General features: G+C 44.0%; 1 protein-coding gene across 3 annotated transcripts in view; it reads right to left on the reverse strand.

The window, feature by feature from the left end:
* GBF1 (golgi brefeldin A resistant guanine nucleotide exchange factor 1) overlaps window positions 1-17936 on the reverse strand; it is a 152875-nt gene that overhangs the window by 47292 nt on the left and 87647 nt on the right. The window lies entirely within an intron of this gene.

Genomic DNA, 17936 nt, shown 5'->3' on the forward strand with positions numbered 1-17936 from the left:
AAAAAAAAGAAAACCCAGTCTCCAAGATATCAACTGGCTCACCCAAAGCCACAAAGTGGAAGAGATAAAGTTTGAACCCAGGTCTGCTCTGACTCCAAAGTCAATGCTTTTGAAAAATGCATGATTCTCTGAAATACTGCACCATGCTTTTGCTTCAGGTTTACTGCTAGATATATTAACCACACGATTAGGATGGCAACTAAAAGTTTAAAACTCAACTATTATAGAAGTGAAGTTTCTTCTGTACCTTTCCTTCTCCTAATCAATGACTAAACAGTTATTGATTGCAGTACTGCCAAACAAATTCAGCATCAAGTTTGTCCAGGTTCTCTCCTAATCCAAGAGGGAGTGTGAGGCCCCTTTAACAAGGCCAGCAAGGCTAAATGAGGCTCATAGGGACTGGCCTCAAACATATCACAAAGACTGGAGGACTGACTGATCCATCTGTCTTACTGAGGGTATAAGTTTGACGCATATCAACTCTAAACACCAGTTCTCTTCTTTCTAGAGGAAATTGGCACATATTGAAAGGAAAGCAATTAGGTTGTAACATTCAGGCAAACCAGAGCTGGTGTGGCCCTTCACTCTGCCTTGCTGTTTTCTGCATGCATTGTACAAGAAAAGCCCAAAGTTAAGCAGGCAATTTGAAAGCCCAAGAGAAATTAAAAACTCCTTTTGCTGAACTTTCCAATAGAAAAATTCACCACAGCGTTATGCAGCCATTACTCTTGAAGCAGCTTTTTTAACCCAAATCCCTCAAGAAGTCTAATAAAAAATTTCCATATTCTTTGGCAGGGCAAAGAAAAGACAATTACAGGTTTATCATCAATTACCACCTAATCAGGTCATCTTGAGGGGCCCTGAAAAGAGAAAAGAGGAAATAAAAAAGAACTAAATTCTGAATTGACAATAGCAAAATCTTTAAATGAGGAAAAACCCGGTAGGGTCAATTGCCAAAGCTACTGGATAGCAATCAGAGAATTCCAGACCTTGTCAATCACAGGACTGCAAAATAACCTCTCCCTATCCATTTAGTGTACAGAACCCTACGTATTCACCTTTCCCCATTAGCGGGAAATGGTTACTACAGCAGCATAGCAGCATAAGTTCTTAGTGAAACCAAGACTGAGGAGTCATTTCTGCTTCAGCCACCCTCATGCTAACAGGCTCAAGAACTTTAGGATAGGTGCACTTCCCATTTTACTGAAGGGAAAAACAAAGGCATCAAAAATGTTATAGGGGCCGGTGCTGTGGTGCAGCAGGTAAAGCCGCCACCTGCAGTGCTGGCATTCCATATGGGCTCCAGTTCATGTCTTGGCTGCTCCACTTATGATCAAGCTCTCTGCTATGGCCTGGGAAAGCAGCAGAAGATGGCCCAAGTCCTTGGGCCCCTGCACCCACATGGGAAACCAGGAAGAAGCTCCTGGCTTCAGATTGGCGCAGCTCCGGCCCTTGCGGCCAACTAGGGAGTGAACCAGCGGATAGAAACCTTCTCTACCTCTCTCTCTCTCTCTCTCTCTCTCTGCCTCTTCTGTGAAACTCTTACTTTTAAATAAATAATAAATAGATATTTTTAAAAAATGTTATAGACTGGGTTGGGGGAGGACAGATGTTTGGCCTAGCAATTAAAATGTCAAACACCCGGCCTGCGCCGTGGCTCAATAGGCTAATCCTCCGCCTGCAGCGCCGGCACACCAGGTTCTAGTCCCGGTCGGGACTCACTGTCCACTCTGCTTGTCAAAAAAAAAAAAAAAAAAAAAAAAAGTCAAACACGCGTGTATCACACTGGAGTGGTATGACTCCCAGTTCTGGCTCTGGGTCCAACTACAGTGCCTGATTACAGCTTCCTGAAAATTTGGATCCTCGGAGACAGTAGCAATGGCTCAAATAGTTGGGTTCCTGCCATTCACATGGTAGACTTAGTTTTAGTTCCTGGCTCCAGGCTTTGCACCCCCAGCCATTGCAGGCATTTAGGAAGTGAACCAGCAGATAGAAACTTGATCACTTTCTCTCTCTGCATCTTAAATAATAATAAAAACAAAGTTACAGGGGCAGGCATTTAGCCTACCAGTTAAGAAACAGATTAAGACACCTGAGTCCCACATCAGCATACCTAGGTTTTTTTTTTTCCAAAGATTTATTTATTTATTCGAAAGTCAGAGTTACACACACACACACACACAGAGAGAGGTCTTCCATTTGATGGTTCATGCCCCAGTTGGCTGCAACAGCCAGAGCTGCGCCGATCTGAAGCCAGGAGCTTCCTCCGTGTCTCCCACACGGGTGCAGGGGCCCAAGGATTTGGGCCATCTTCTACTGCTTTCCCAGGCCACAGCAGAGAGCTGGATCAGAAGTGGAGCAGCCAGGACTTGAACCGCGACCATATGGGATGCCAGCACTGCAGGTGGCAGCTTTACCCGCTACTCCACAGCGCTGGCCCCAGTGGGGACCCTTGAACCAACACCCTGATATGGAATCACTGGCATCACAAATGGAGCTTAACCTGCTGTGACACAACGCCAGCCCCCAGTGTAAACGTTTTTTTACAGCTACATCTCTCTCTCTTTTTTTTTTTTTTTTTTCCTTTTTGACAGGCAGAGTGGAGAGTGAGAGAGAGAGATAGAGAGAAAGGTCTTCCTTTTTGCTGTTGGTTCACCCTCCAATGGCCGCTGCAGCCGGCGCACCGCGCTGATCCGATGGCAGGAGCCAGGTGCTTCTCCTGGTCTGCCATGGGGTGCAGGGCCCAAGCACTTGGGCCATCCTCCACTGCCTTCCCGGGCCACAGCAGAGAGCTGGCCTGGAAGAGGGGCAACCGGGACAGAATCTGGCACCCCAACCGGGACTAGAACCCGGTGTGCCGGCGCCGCAAGGCAGAGGATTAGCCTGTTAAGCCACGGCGTCGGCCCTACATCTCTCTTTTTTTAAAGATTTATTTATTTATTTGAAAGGCAGAGTTACTGAGAAGCAGAGGCAGAGGAAGAGAGAGATCTTTCATCTTCTGGTTCACACCCCAAATGGCTGCAACGACTAGAGCTGGGCCAGTCTGACGCCAGGAGCTTCTTCCAGGTCTGCTATGTGGGTATAGGGGCCAAGGACTTGGACCATCTTCTGCTGTTTTACCAGGAACATTAACAGTGAGCTGGATCAGAAGTGGAGCAGCTGGGACTCAAACCGGCACCCATATGGGATGCTAGCACTGCAGGCAGTGGTTTTACCTGCTATGTCACAGCACCAGCCCCTACCTATCTCTTTGTGATGGACAGCCACTTTATAAAAAGAATTTAATATCTTAAAGTTCAATCAGCTCACACGTAATGGGTGTTTCATTATATGACATTTAAAATGTACCCAAATTCAGAAGGACCCAGAAAGAAACAAGGAATAGGAACAAAGGTGATTCCTGGAAAGAGAAGAAAGACCCGACAGAGAGTACTCTTCACTCCTAAAAGAGGTACATCTTAAGCAGAATTTACTATATAGAAAGGCACTTGTTTCAATAAATGGTGTTGAAACAACTCAACATCCATATGCTAACAAATGAGCCTCAACCTAAATCTCACTCTTATGCAAAAAATAATTTAAAGTGAATCATAGGTCTAAAGGAAAAATGTAACTGTAACACTTTTAAAATATAGAAGGGTATAGTTTTAACCTAGGGTTAAGCAGAGTTCTTTGATATGATACCAAAAGCACAACATACAAAAGAAAAAAATTTGATAAACTGAACTTCATCAAGAGTAAAAAATATCTGTTCTATGAAAGTACTGTTAAGAGAGTAAAAAGACAAGCTTCAGATTGGGATAAAATATTTGTAAATAAATATATCAACAGTAAAGGACTTGAATCCAGAATAAAGAAATCTCTAAACTCAACTGTAAGAAAACAAACAATTCAGTTTTGTTTTTTTTTTTTTTTGACAGGCAGAGTGGACAGTGAGAGAGAGAGACAGAGAGAAAGGTCTTCCTTTGCCGTTGGTTAACCCTCCAATGGCCGCCACGGCCAGCGTGCTGTGGCCAGCGCACCGCACTTATCTGAAGGCAGGAGCCAGGTGCTTCTCCTGGTCTCCCATGGGGTGCAAGACCCAAGCACTTGGGCCATCCTCCACTGCACTCCCGGGCCACAGCAGAGAGCTGGCCTGGAAGAGGGGCAACCGGGACAGAATCCGGCACCCTGACCAGGACTAGAACCCGGTGTGCCGGCCACAATTCAGTTTTAATAAGGACAATAGGCTTGAGCAGACGCGTGGCAAACAAGCACATGAAAAGACATTCAATATCAGTAGCCATTAGGGAAATGCAACGTTTTTTTTTTTTTTTTTTTTTTTTTTAAGATTTATTTATTTATTTGAAAGTTACTCAGAGAAGGAGAGGCAGAGAGAGGTCTTCCATCCACTGGTTCACTCCCCAGTTGGCCGCAAAAGCCGGAGCTACACTGATCTGAAGCCAGGAGCCAGGAGCTTCTTCCGGGTCTCCCACGCAGGTGCAGGGGCCCAAGGACTTGGGCCATCTTCTACTGCTCTCCCAGGCCATGGCAGAGAGCTGGATTGGAAGCGGAGCAGCCTGGATCTTGAACCAGCGCCCATATGGGATGCTGGCACTTCAGGCCAGGGCGTTAACCCACTGCACCACAGTGCCAGCCCCCTGGGAAATGCAAACTTAAACCATCTGCAGATACGACTACCCATCTGCTCGAGTGCCTTAAATAAAAACACTGAAAATACTAAGTACTGGAGAGGATGTGAGGAAACTAGAACTCTCATTACTGGTGGACTGCACATGCTACAGTGACCCTGGAAGACAGTCTGGAAGTAGAGCTAAGCACACACTTACCCTTTGACCCAGAAATCCTACTCTTGGGTACCTATACTAGAGGAATGCGAATGTACAAATGTGTTCACACAAAAGCCTGAACACAGATATTTATAGCAGCTCTATTCATAACTATTCCTAACTCTGTTCATATTCATGTCCCAGACTGGAGAACCCAAATGTCCTTGAACCAGTGAATGAATAAAGAAACTGTGGTACCTACATGCAATGGAGTACTACTCAGCAGTAAAAAGGAATGAACAATAGGTGTATGCAGTAGCTTGTATGAATCTCAAAGGCATCATGTTGAGTGAAAGAAGTCAGTCTCACAAGGTCACATACTGTGTGATTCCATTTATGTGGTCTTTTTATTAAAAAAAGATTCATTTATTTATGTGAAAGGCAGAGTTAGAGAGAGAGAGAGTTTCACACATTAGTGCAGGGGCCCAAGTACTTGGGCCATCTTCCACTTCTCTCCCAGGTGCATTAGCAGGGAGTTGGATCAGAGCTGAGCAGCTAGGAATTGAACCTGCACCCATATGGGATGCTGGTGCTGCAGGTAGCTGCTTAACTTGCTTTGCTAAAGCGCTGGCCCCTTATGTGACCTTCTTGATAAAACGTGATAAAAATGAGGGAGAGGGCTGGCACTGTGGCTCACTTGGTTAATCCTCCGCCTGCAGCGCCAGCATCCCATGGGCGCTGGGTTCTAGTCCCGGTCCAGCTCTCTGCTGTGTCCCAGGAAGGCAGTGGAGGATGGCCCAAGTGCTTTGGCCCCTACACCCACATGGGAGACCAGGAAGAAGCACCTGGCTCGTGGCTTCAGATTGGTGTAGCTCAGACCATAGTGGCCATTTGGGGGGTGAACCAACAGAAGGAAGACCTTTCTGTCTCTCTCACTGTCTGTCAAAAAAATTAAAAAAAATTTTTTTTTGAGGGAGAACAGATCAGTGGTGGACAGGGGTTAGCACTAGAGGGTCTGAGTACAAAAGAAGGACAGAGTGAGTTTCCTGAGGTGGCGAGACTGTCCTATATTTTGTTTGTGGTGGCAGCCACACAAATCTAGACAAGTTGAAATTCACAGAACTGTATCCAAAAACCTTTCTATATAATAATTAAGAGAATACTGATAGAATCCTATCTTATATTCTAGTTCACACCAAGGATGGCATCTACATTATACAGCCAAAAACCAGTCCCTGCCTTCCAAATTGAGGTCTGAAGCTAAGGTTTAAGGGAATGGCCCACTTATGAAGGCAGAAATGAATTCAGAAAATGACCCTTCCCCTTGGGGGTTTGCAGAGAGGCTACCCTGGCATGGAGAGCCGCCTTCTTTTCCTGGATGCAATCAATACCAGGATAGATTTAGAATTATAAGTCATTCTCCCAAAATCTTTGGTTAAAGAAACCTATCAATTTCAACTGCTATCAAGGTTAGAGAAACCACTGCTTTGGTACATTAAGTCATTTGGCTTTGGGAGCTCACATCCTAATCTTTAGTTCCTTGCTTCAATCCTTGGCCCAAGAGAATCAGTTCCCTAAAGCCAAGCTAAGATAGTGGTGTTAAAAATACAGAGAGGGACTGGCGCTGTGGCTCACTAGGTTAATCCTCTGTCTGCAGCGCAGGCATCCCATATGGGCTCCGGGTTCTAGTCCCATTTGCTCCTCTTCCGGTCCAGCTCTCTGCTGTGGCCTAGGAGGGCAGTGGAGGATGGCCCAAGTGCTTGGGCCCCTGCACCTGCATGGGAGACCAGGAGGGAGCACCTGGCTCCTGGCTTCGGATCAGCGCAGCGCTGGCCATAGCTGCCATTTGGGGGGGTGAACCAATGGAAGGAAGACCTTTCTCTCTCTCTCTCACAGTCTAACTCTATCTGTCAAAAAAAAAAAAAAAAATAGAGAAAGGGGGCCAGCGCTGTGGCGCAGTGGATAAAGCTGCCGCCAGCAGTGCTGGCATCTCATATGGGCACCAGTTTGAGCCCTGGCTGCTCCACTTCCAATCCAGCTCTCTACTATGGCCTAGGAAAGCAGTAGAGGATGGCCCAAGCCCTTGGCCCCCTGCACCCGTGTGGGAAACCCGGAAGAAGCTCCTGGCTCCTGGCTTCGGATCGGCGCAGCTCTGGCTGTTGCGGCCATTTGGGGACCTTTCTCTCTCTCTCTACCTCTCCTTCTCTGTGTAACTCTTTTTTTTTTTTTTTTAAATGTCTTGCTTCATTCCACTTTATTTATTTATTTTTTAAAATTTATTTTTAGACAGGCAGAGTGGATAGTGAGTGAGTGAGAGAGAGAGAGAGAGAGAGAGAGAGAGAGAGAAAGGTCTTCCTTTTTGCCGTTGGTTCACCCTTCAATGGCCGCTGCGGACGGCATTGCCTTCCCGGGCCATAGCAGAGAGCTGGCCTGGAAGAGGGGCAACCAGGATAGAATCCAGCGCCCCAACCGGGACTAGAACCCGGTGTGCCAGTGCCGCAAGGCGGAGGATTAGCCTGTTAAGCCATGGCGCCGGCTCCTCTGTGTAACTCTTTCAAATAAATAAATAAATCTTTAAAAAATACGAAGAGAAAGGAGTTACCGGGACATCATTTATCTCCCATAATATTTAACACATAGGATACAAAATCGTACCTAGCTAGAGACTGGTATTGTGGAGTGGTGGGTTGGACCACCACCTGCAATGCTGTAATCCCAGATGGATGCCGGTTCCGCTCCCAGTTGCTCCACTTCCTATCCAGCTCCTTGCAAACAGGAAAAGCAGTGCATGAGGCCCAAGTACTTTGGCCCTGCTGCCCATGTGGGAGACCTGGTTGGGGATCCTGGCTCCTGGCTTTGGGCTGGCCCAGCCCTGGCCATTGTGGCCATCTGGGAATGAACCAGCAGATGGAAGATCTCTCTCTCGCTCTCTCTCCTTCTCTTTAACTCTGCCTCTCAAATAAATAAATCTTTAAAAAAATCCTTATCTAGCTGAAGGCTCTTAGAAAACTAACTTTACTAAGGAAAGTGCTGATTTCCACAGTACACAATTTTAAGGAGAAAGCAGAGGTAAGAATCAAGAGCAGGAAAGTGTTTTCATCTGACATACAGCCTAGCCATCTCCCCCATTCCCACCCCCACCCACTCAAGAAGCATCTAGGCCACCAGAGGCCCCCATTCTACATGAAAATATTCATTTACCTGCTTTAAATATACCAAGCCACGGTATATATATTATTAAGCATCTGTGTCCTCTAAAGTCTCTAATCCAGCATCCATTAGATTAGCCCTGAACACTGCTGGCCAAGCTTTAGCCTCTCAGGGGGCTGGCATCAAACAGGGAAGCTGGGGTAGAGTTTCAAACACCTGTTTCAACTTTTTAAAAGTGTACAATTCAGGCCACTGTGCTCTGGCAGCAGGGACCCTGATGATGTGGCTTCTTCTATCCTGCCAAATCCTCAATTTAAAGAGCCTAAGCCCTCAGGGAAAGAAAAGATAGAGCTGAGAGTTATAGCCACATTGAATGCTTCTTTTAAAGTTAAGCACACATTTGCCCTATATGACCCAGCAATTTTACTTGTTGATATTTATCTAAGAGAAACTAAAGTATAGGTTCACAAAGACTTACATAGGAATGTTTATAGCAGTGATAGCCAAAAACTGGAAACAACTCAAATATTCTTCAACAAGAGAATGAACAAATTCCTTCATGGTGTACCCATACAATTAAATACTACCAGAAAAATGGCACAGAAACAACAGAAAAACTACTATAGATGAACAAAATGGATTCTAAAAACATGCTAAGCTACAAGGTGCCAGATATGAAAGAAAATCTCCTAAAGGAATTCATTTATATGAAATCCAAAACCAAAACTAATCTGTAGTGATAGAACTCAGAAAGTAACTTTGTGTTTGTATGTGCATGTGTGTTGGGGGGTGATTCAAAGGAGGCATGAAGGAACTTTCTGGGGTGATGAATATGTTCTAATTTTTTAGTAATAGGGGTTACAAGTTTGTACAATTATCAAAACTTATCAACTAAACACCTAAGGTCTATATATTTTATTGTATGTTAATTACACTTCAAGTTAAAATAAGAAAGACAGCTGAGGGCTTGGGGCAAACCTCTCCAACCTAGCAACCTTTGGGGAATGAAGACACAACAGAAGAAAAAAATTTGCTTTCCAACTCAAACTTCTGGGAGGGAAGTATCTACAGCTAGCCGAGCTCCCACTTCAGGGCCCCTTGGGCAACATTTGAGGAAAGAAGAGATTTTCTGGCAGTGACATAATATCACCAATGGGGCTCTTTTTGTCCCCAAAGAAGTGGCACTAAAGCATCTTTAACAATCTTAACTTCCCCATGGCTAGAAGTCTGATAAAGGTCCCAATTTAGAAAAAAGTTCATAGTTAGGCCCTGAGTTTTTAGAATTCAGATGGTTTTTGAAATTTTAAATTATATAAGTGTGTAGCGGGTTAAACCACTGCCTGCAGTGCTAGCATCTCTTATGGGTGCCAGTTCCACTTCTGATCCAGCTTCCTGCTAATACACCTGGGAAAGCAGTGGAGGATGGCCCCAAGTGCTTGGGCTCCTGCACCCACATGGGAGACATGGAAGATTCTACTGGTTCCTGACTTCAGCCTGTCCTGCCCTGGTTGTTGCAGCCATTTGGGGAGTGAAATAGCAGATGAAGGCTTCTCTTTGTCTTTCCCTCTCTCTGTAGGCAACTCTGCCTTTTAAATAAATCTTTTTAAAAATACAAATAAAAATTTAAATTGCAGGGGATGGTGCTGTGGTGCAGCAGGTTAAGCCACCATCTGCAGTGCCAGCACCCCACATGGGTGCTAGTTCGAGTCCCAGCTGCTCCGCTTCTGACTCAGCTCCCTTCTAATGCACCTAGGAAAGCAATGAGGATGGCCCAAGTGTTTGGGTCCCTGCACCCACATGGGAGACCTGGATGAATCTCCTGGCTCTGGGCTTTGGCCTGGCACAGCCCTGGCCATTGCAGCCATTTGGAGAATGAATGAGCAGATAGAAGATCACCCTCTCTGTCTCTCTTCTCTCTGTAACTCTTTCAATTACATAACCTTTCAAATACATAAACCTTTCTTAAAAATTTAAATTATAATCATTGTAATAGGCAAGGAAGTCAGAGCTCTATTCCAGAGCTGCTGCTACTCTGTCATGACGCCCTGTAAGACATGATGCTCTCTGAGCCACAGTTCCTTCCCTATAAAATGGGCTAGGTGACCTCTAGCTCTCACACTGTATGATTTTAGAACTCTTGTAAGTTCATATGACCTCCAGGATCAGATGAGGAAGGCAAGAATTGGAGTCCTTCTCAGCATTCTTACTGAGATCTTTTAGCTTATCAAGGACCTCCAGAGGGATTTTATAAACCATGTGAAATAATTTCTACCCTCTAACACACTTGTAGAACTAGATTCAGGGAGAAAAGCAACATATCTAAGATGTGAAAAGCTGTTAACATGGCAAACTCAATGTGGCATGGGATAAAAGAATTGATATTCTAAGAACCCAGAGAGATTAGAGAAGCAAACAAATACATACTGAGAACATGCTATGTGCAAGATATAAACTGTATATACATCATTTCATTTAATCCTCAGAAAAAACCTGCGAGGCAAGTTTTTATCTCCATTTTATAGGTGGAAAAAATGGAGGTTTTAAAAAAATCAAATAACTGCTCAGGACCACCAATGGTAGAGATGGGATTAGAACCCAAGTCTATCTGATTCTAAACTCTGCTTTCTTCCTCAAGTATTTGGCAGGAAATAAGTTGGAGATCCTAGATCCCAAAGTTGCCCTGTGAAATTCTAGTATTTGCTCCCTCTTATAAATAACTCATTTCATAATTCTCAGGTGGCCACTGGCATACACAGAAGAAAGGGTTAAACCTACAGTTAGGAAGAGGAAATTCCCTGGAAAATTAAAACACATGCTGTGGCTCTGACTAAATTTCACACTCATTTTGTTGAGCAACATCCATAGTGTGTGAGAAAAGTCTGCTCTTCAGCCCCCCACCCCTATCCTTTATGCATTCCATCACCTGCTGCTTTCTGTCATACTAAGCTGAAGGAGAGGCAGGAAAGAAGACTATCCATCTTTGCTGGGTGCAGAGAAGGGTACTTCAAAAAGCTCATGGAAAATGGAATTAAAAGATGATGTCTTGGTGCAAAAAAAAAATTGAAATCCATGAATTTTTTTCCATAATGGGTATTTTCCATGAACTTTTTGAAGACCCTACATTTGCATGGATTTCTAGTTCTTCTGTACCAAAATAAACTTACCTTTAAAAAATTCTTTATTTCTATTATTTGAAAGACAAAGAGTGACAGAGGCAGAGACAGACTGAGAGAGATCTTCCATCTGTTGGCTTACTTCTCAAATGCCTCAGGGACCCAAGTACCTGAGCCATGACCTGTTGCCTTCCAGGTGGGCATTATCCAGAAGCTGGAAGCAGAAGCAGAGCCAGGACTCAAACTCAAGCACCCTAATAGTGAGCGTCTCAAGCAGTATCCTTTTTTTTTTTTTTTGACAGGCAGAGTGGACAGTGAGAGAGAGACAGAGAGAAAGGTCTTCCTGGCTTCCATAGCCTTGGCAACTCATGACGACAGCCTAGGATGGTTACTGGCGCCATAAACTAGAGTGTCAATTTGTTGGGTCAACAACAGGAGCCACTGTGCGCTTGCTCCTGATGTGGGATCTCTGTCCTTAATGTACTGTACATTTTGATTTAATGCTATAACTAGTACTCAAACAGTATGTTTCACTTTGTGTTTCTATGTGGGTGCAAACTGTTGAAGTATTTATACTAAATTGATCTTCTGTATATAAATAGAATTGAAAATGAATCTTGATGTGAATGGAAAGGGAGAGGGAGCGGGAGAGGGGAGGGTTGCGGGTGAGAGGGAAATTATGGGAAGGGGAAGCCATTGTAATCCATAAGCTGTATACTGGAAATTTATATTCATTAAATAAAAGTTAAAAAAAAAGAAAAAAAAAAAAAAAAAGAAAGGTCTTCCTTTGCCGTTGGTTCACCCTCCAATGGCTGCCGCAGCAGGCGCACTGCAGCCGGCGCATCGCGCTGATCCGAAGCCAGGAGTCAGATGCTTCTCCTGGTCTCCCATGGGGTGCAGGGCCCAAGCACTTGGGCCATCCTCCACTGCCTTCCCGGGCCACAGCAGAGAGCTGGACTGGAAGAGGAGCAACTGGGACAGAATTCAGCGCCCCGACCGGGACTAGAACCCCGGGTGCTGGCGCCGCAGGCGGAGGATTAGCCTATTGAGCAGCGGCGCCAGCCCCAAGCAGTATCTTAACTTGCTGTGCCAAATGCTGGCCCTTAACCTTCCTATTTAATTCCATTTTCCCTGAACTTTTTGAAGTACCATTGTGTTTTAGTCAAAGGTTAGCAAACCCATGGTAGGAAGAAGTACTGGGACGGGGTGGGGGTGGAAGGAAGGAATAATAGTATTTCATTTCTAATTAGGAGGGAGCTCTTATGACAAACCATAGTATGGGAAAGGGATAGACTTCTAGGGAGGAGAGGAAGAGGACCTCCTGGAGAGTAGGTAGATCTCAGGAATAGAAGGCCTACTTACACCTGTTTCCTTGTCTGGCATTTCATGCTCAACTGAACTCTTGGATTTCTGTCCATGAGAGTTATGCTGCACCCAGGAGAGTAAATGAGAAGACAGAAACTTTTTTTTCTTGCTATCCTCTTCAACTAAATGCCTATTTATAAAAAAAATTAAAAAATAAAAAAAGAATAAATTCCTATTTATGACAAAGAATAGTTATTTGGTACTATGTTGATTGGATAAAAGATGCTTCCTTCTCTCTCTCTGCCTCTCCTTCTCTCTGTGTAACTCTTTCAAATAAACAAATAAATCTTTTTTTTTTTTTTTAAAGGAGGCCGGCACTGTGGCGCAGTGGGTGAATGCCCTGGCCTGAAGCGCCGATATCCCATATGGGCGCCGGTTCAAGACCTGGCTGTTCCACTTCCAATCCAGCTCTCTGCTATGGCCTGGGAAAGCAGTAGAAGATGGTCCAAGTCCTTGGACCCCTGCACCCACGTGGGAGACCCGGAAGAAGCTCCAGGCTCCTGGCTTCAGATCAGCACGGCTCCGGCCGTTATGACCAACTGGGGAGTGAACTATCGGATGGACAACCTCTCTCTCTCTCTCTCTCTCTCTCTCTCTCTCTCTCTCTCCCTCTCCTTCTCTCTGTGTAACTCTTTCAAATAAATAAATAAATCTTAAAAAAAAAAATACTTCCAGTCACCTAGTCTATATTAGAATCCAAGTTAATTACCTGGAATAAAAGAAAGAAGAAAAGGAAGAAGGCAAGGACAAATGAACAAATGTCATTATAGTAGTTATTCTCCAAAGACAGTCCCATATTCTAATGCCACCCCTCACATGCTCCTCCTCCAATCAAGAAATAGAGCTTATGTCCTCTACCCTTGACTCTGATCTGTGATTGCCTTAACAGAAAGAACATAGAGGAAATGCCAATTTGAGACTTCCATGCCCAGGCACTAAAAATGCTTTGAAGCTTCTGTTCTTTTTTATTTTAGAGATCTGAATTGCCATGTTCAAAGTCTAAGATACCCTGCAGGAAAGAGAGGTCATGAGGAAAAGCCCTGGGAAGTGAACCATCATGCCACAAGCCACATGGTGCCAGACATCCAAATCACAGACACAGCTGACTGCAATCACAGAAGGGACTCCGAGTGAGACCATTAGAAGAACCGTTCTGTTGAGTTCTAACCAACCACAATATTGTGAGACAAAATGAAATAGTTGTTTCAAGTCACAAAATCTTGAGGACATGGCTGTTGTGCAGCAGGTTAAGCCACTTCTTGGGGATGCTCACATGCCAAATTGGGGTGCTCATTCAAGTCCCAACTACTGCACTTCTGATCCAACTGCCTGCTAATATTCATGGGAAGCAGCAGATAACGGCTCAAATACTTGGGAGACCTGAATGGAATTTCTGGCTCCTGCCTTTAGCCTGGCCCAGTCCCAGCTGTTGAGGTCATCTGGGGAGCAAATCTGAGGTAGAAGATCCTCTCTGTCACTCTGTCTTTGAAATAAATAAATCTTTTAAAACTTTTTGGAGTGACATGTTATATACTAATAGATAAACAGCTAGCTTATTAAAAAGTGCAGTAGGGAGGATGTTTGGCTAGCTATTAAGACACCAGTTAAGATGCCTACGTATTGAGCCAGAGGTTTGGTACAGAGATTCAGATGCCACTTAGGATGCCTGCATCCCATATTAGAGGACCTGGATTGGTGCCTGGGCTCTGCTTGCAATTCCAGCTTCCTGCTAGTACACATCTTGGGAGGCAGCAAATGATGGCTCTAGTGCTTGTATCTCTACCACCCACATGGAAAACCTGACTGAAGCACCCAGGGTTGATAGCCAGCTCTGGCTCCTGACTCCAGCTTCCTGCTAATGTGAACCCTCCAAGGCAGCAGTGACAGTTCATGTAACTGGATTCTTGCCACCCACATAAGAGACCTGTGCTGCAGTTCCATTTCCCAGCTTCAGACTGGCCATTGTGGGTCCTGCGCTCTCTGTCAAAGAAGAAAGAAAAAAGAAAAGAAAAGAAAAAGAAACATGCTGCCAACCTCAGGTGCCATGGTATTAAAAACAAAAACAAAACCAAAACTAAGCTAGTAGTTCTTTTGTCCTGGGACTATCACATTAAATGTATTTCAGGAAAACAAACCCAGTTTCAGTTAAGATAAAATAGATGTATTATGATGGAAATCCTGTTTCTATTAGTAATTGAAAACAAAAATTATCTAAGAATAAGTTTAACAAGAAATGGATATAAACGGGACAAAGAAGATCCTACAAACTTTACCAAGGTCATAAAAGAAGCCTTGACTAAATGGAACAACCATATCACATTCCTGAATGGGAAGGCCAAACATATTATGAAGATGTCAATTCTCCCCATATTAACTTTTCAAAAACTATTAACCATGTATTATAAAGGAACACCTGGTGGAAGAGAGACATAGGGCAAGGTATGAGGGGATGGTATGGAGTTTCCAGGTCTTCTCTAGGCATACAACCCTCTAGGTATCTACATGTGTTCTCCAACCTGGAAGCTCCTATCTTAGGTTTCTGAAGCAAAATCCCAGTAGGACTTTTGAAAAGAAAGTACAGATCATAAACCTGTACTTCTGTGAAACAACAAGAATATGAAGACAACCAAAGTATTTTTTTTTTTTTTGACATGCAGAGTGGACAGTGAGAGAGAGAGACAGAGAGAAAGGTCTTTTGCCATTGGTTCACCCTCCAATGGCCGCCGCGGCCGGCCAGCTGCGGCCAGCCCACCGCGCTTATCTGAAGGCAGGAGCCAGGTGCTTCTCCTGGTCTCCCATGGGGTGCAAGGCCCAAGCACTTGGGCCATCCTCCACTGTACTCCCGGGCCATAGCAGAAAGCTGGCCTGGAAGAGGGGCAACTGGGACAGAATCCGGCGCCCCGACTGGGACTAGGACCCGGTGTGCCAGCGCCGCAGGCGGAGGATTAGCCTAGTGAGCCGTGGCACCAGCCCAACAACCAAAGTATTTTTTAAAATACCTAATGACAGAAAGTCTGCAGTATCATTTAAAAATGTTTTATAAAGCTGTAACAGGAGTAGGTGTTTAGCCTAGTGGTTAAGATGCCATGACCCATGACAGAGTATCTGGGTTTGACTCTCAGCTACTGATTCTGGTTTATTGCTAATGGGAGGCAGCGGTGATGGCTAAAGTAGTTGGGTTCCTGCACTCACATGAGAGACTAGGATCACAATCCCAGCTTGCAGCTTTGGCCTGGCTGAGTCCTGGCTGTTGTGGGCATCTGAGTAGTGAGCCAGCAGATGGGGGCTCTCTTTCTCTTCCAAATAAATAAATTTAAAATTTTTCTTTAAAAGGCATAACAAGTAATCTAGTATATTATTAACAAAAAAGAAGTAGGACAATATTTAGTATATGATACATGATAAAGAATATTTCTTAAATGGGTTAATTATTTGAGAGGAAAGTTAAATTACCATTTCAATGTACTTCACAAAATAACTTATATTTGATTAAAAGAAAATGCTTATTAATTCATTACATATTTATGCATACCAATTTGTGCCAGTCACCGAGCTAGAAAATAGAAATATGGTAGTGAATAATGCAATGTAATCCTTGCCCTTATGGCATTTCATGTATAGTGGAAGAGAAGAACATTAGGAAAGGGATCATACAATTAATTACAATTGTAATAAATGTTATGAAGGATAAACACAAAGGGCTAAGAATGTTCCAGTTAAATATAAAAACTTAAACAAGCAGAACAAAATGATCTTTTCTTGAAATCTTTTTTATTTTTAAGACTTTTTTTTTTTAAAGATTTATTTATTTGAGAGGCAGAGTTACAGAGAGGCAGACACAGAGCGATCTTCCATCCACTAGTTCACTCCCCAGATGGCTGCAACAGCAGGAGCTGAACTGTTCGAAGCTAGGAGCCAGAAGATTCTTCCAGGTCTCCCAAGTGGATGCAGGGGCCCAAGAACTTGGGCCATCTTCCATCACTTTCCCAGTCCATAGCAGAAAGCTGGATTAGAAGTGGAGCAGCTGGGCTCAAACTGGTACCCATATAAGATGCAAGTGGTGGATTTTATCAGCTATGCCACAGCGCCAGCCCCCAAAATGATCTTGAAGTAAAGAGAAACCAATGAATGAGATTCATTAAGAGATTATGAAAAGAACTGAAAAGACTGACTACTAAGAGCCTCTAGAGAGAAGTACTAATAAGAAGCCAACTCTGAAATGAAGACACCAGGTAGAAGATGAGGCATGGAACAAAAAATAGACAGTTGAGAGAACAGGAAAAAAAATGGAAAAAGAGGAAACTATTGAAGAATTAATGAAAGATCATCTTCCAAAATAAAACTATTATTTTCTAGGTTAAAAGAATCCTTTCTAGGAACCTAGCACAATGACTAAGAGACTCATACCAAGTGTTTTAGAACACTGGAAAGATAGAGACAATAAAAACTTTCAGTTCAAATACAAAAGATTGAAATTCAATGTGACATGAAACAACTCAAGATTAATACTGAAAATCAGAAGATCAAGAAGCAAAACCACCAAATTCCAAATGAAAATGATTCTCAGGGTTGGTGTTGTAGTGCACCGGGTTAAGCCACAGCCTGCAATGCCAGCATCCCATATGAGTGCAGGTTAGACACCTGGCTGCTCCAGTTCTGATCCACCTCCATGCTAATGCACCTGGGAAAGCAGTGGAAGATGGCCTAAGTACTTGGTTTCATGCTACCCATGTGGGAGACTCAGATGGAGTTTCAGGCTCCTGCTTTGGCCTAGCTCAGCCCAGCCCTGCCCTGGCCCTTGCAGCCAGCAGATGGAGGATATCTCCCTTCCCTCCTCCCTCTACCCCCTCGGCCCTGTAATTTTGCTTTTCAAATAAATAAAACTTAAAAAAAAATGATTTCCAAACTAAAAAATTCTATACCCTGTCAAACCTTCAATCAAGTGTCAGTATGAAACAAATAGTTTCAGATACAAAGAATCTAAGAAAATTTGTATCCCAAGTGTCCTTTCCTAGGAACTACTAGAAGATTATTTAAACCAAAATGAGGGCCTGATACTGTGGCACAGCAGTTTAAAGCCACCATCTGCAGTGCCAGCATCCCATATGGATGCTGGTTTGAGTTCCAGCTGCTCCACTTCCCATCAAGCTCCCTATAATGTGTCTGGGAAAGCAGCAGAGGATGATTCAAATGCTTGGGCCCCTGCACCCACGTGGGAGACCCAGGTGAAGCTCCTGGCTCCTGGGTTCAGCCTGGACCAGCCCCGGCCATTCTGGGAGTAAACGACCAGATGGAGGATTCATTCTCTCTCTCTCTCTCTCTCTCTCTCTCTTAAATAAATAAATGAATAAATAAAAATTTTTTTTTTTCAAATGAGAAGGGCTACAGTTGTGGTACAGTGGGTTAAGCTGCCATTTGCAACACCTGCTTTCCATATTAGAGGGCCAGTTCAAGTCACAGCTGCCTGCTTCTGATCCAGCTTCCTGCTAATGTGCCTGGGAAGACAGGGGATGATGTTCCAAATATTTGGGTGCCTCAC

This window comes from Lepus europaeus, chromosome 17, assembly GCF_033115175.1.
Source record: "Lepus europaeus isolate LE1 chromosome 17, mLepTim1.pri, whole genome shotgun sequence".
NCBI classification, from domain to species: Eukaryota; Metazoa; Chordata; class Mammalia; order Lagomorpha; family Leporidae; genus Lepus; species Lepus europaeus.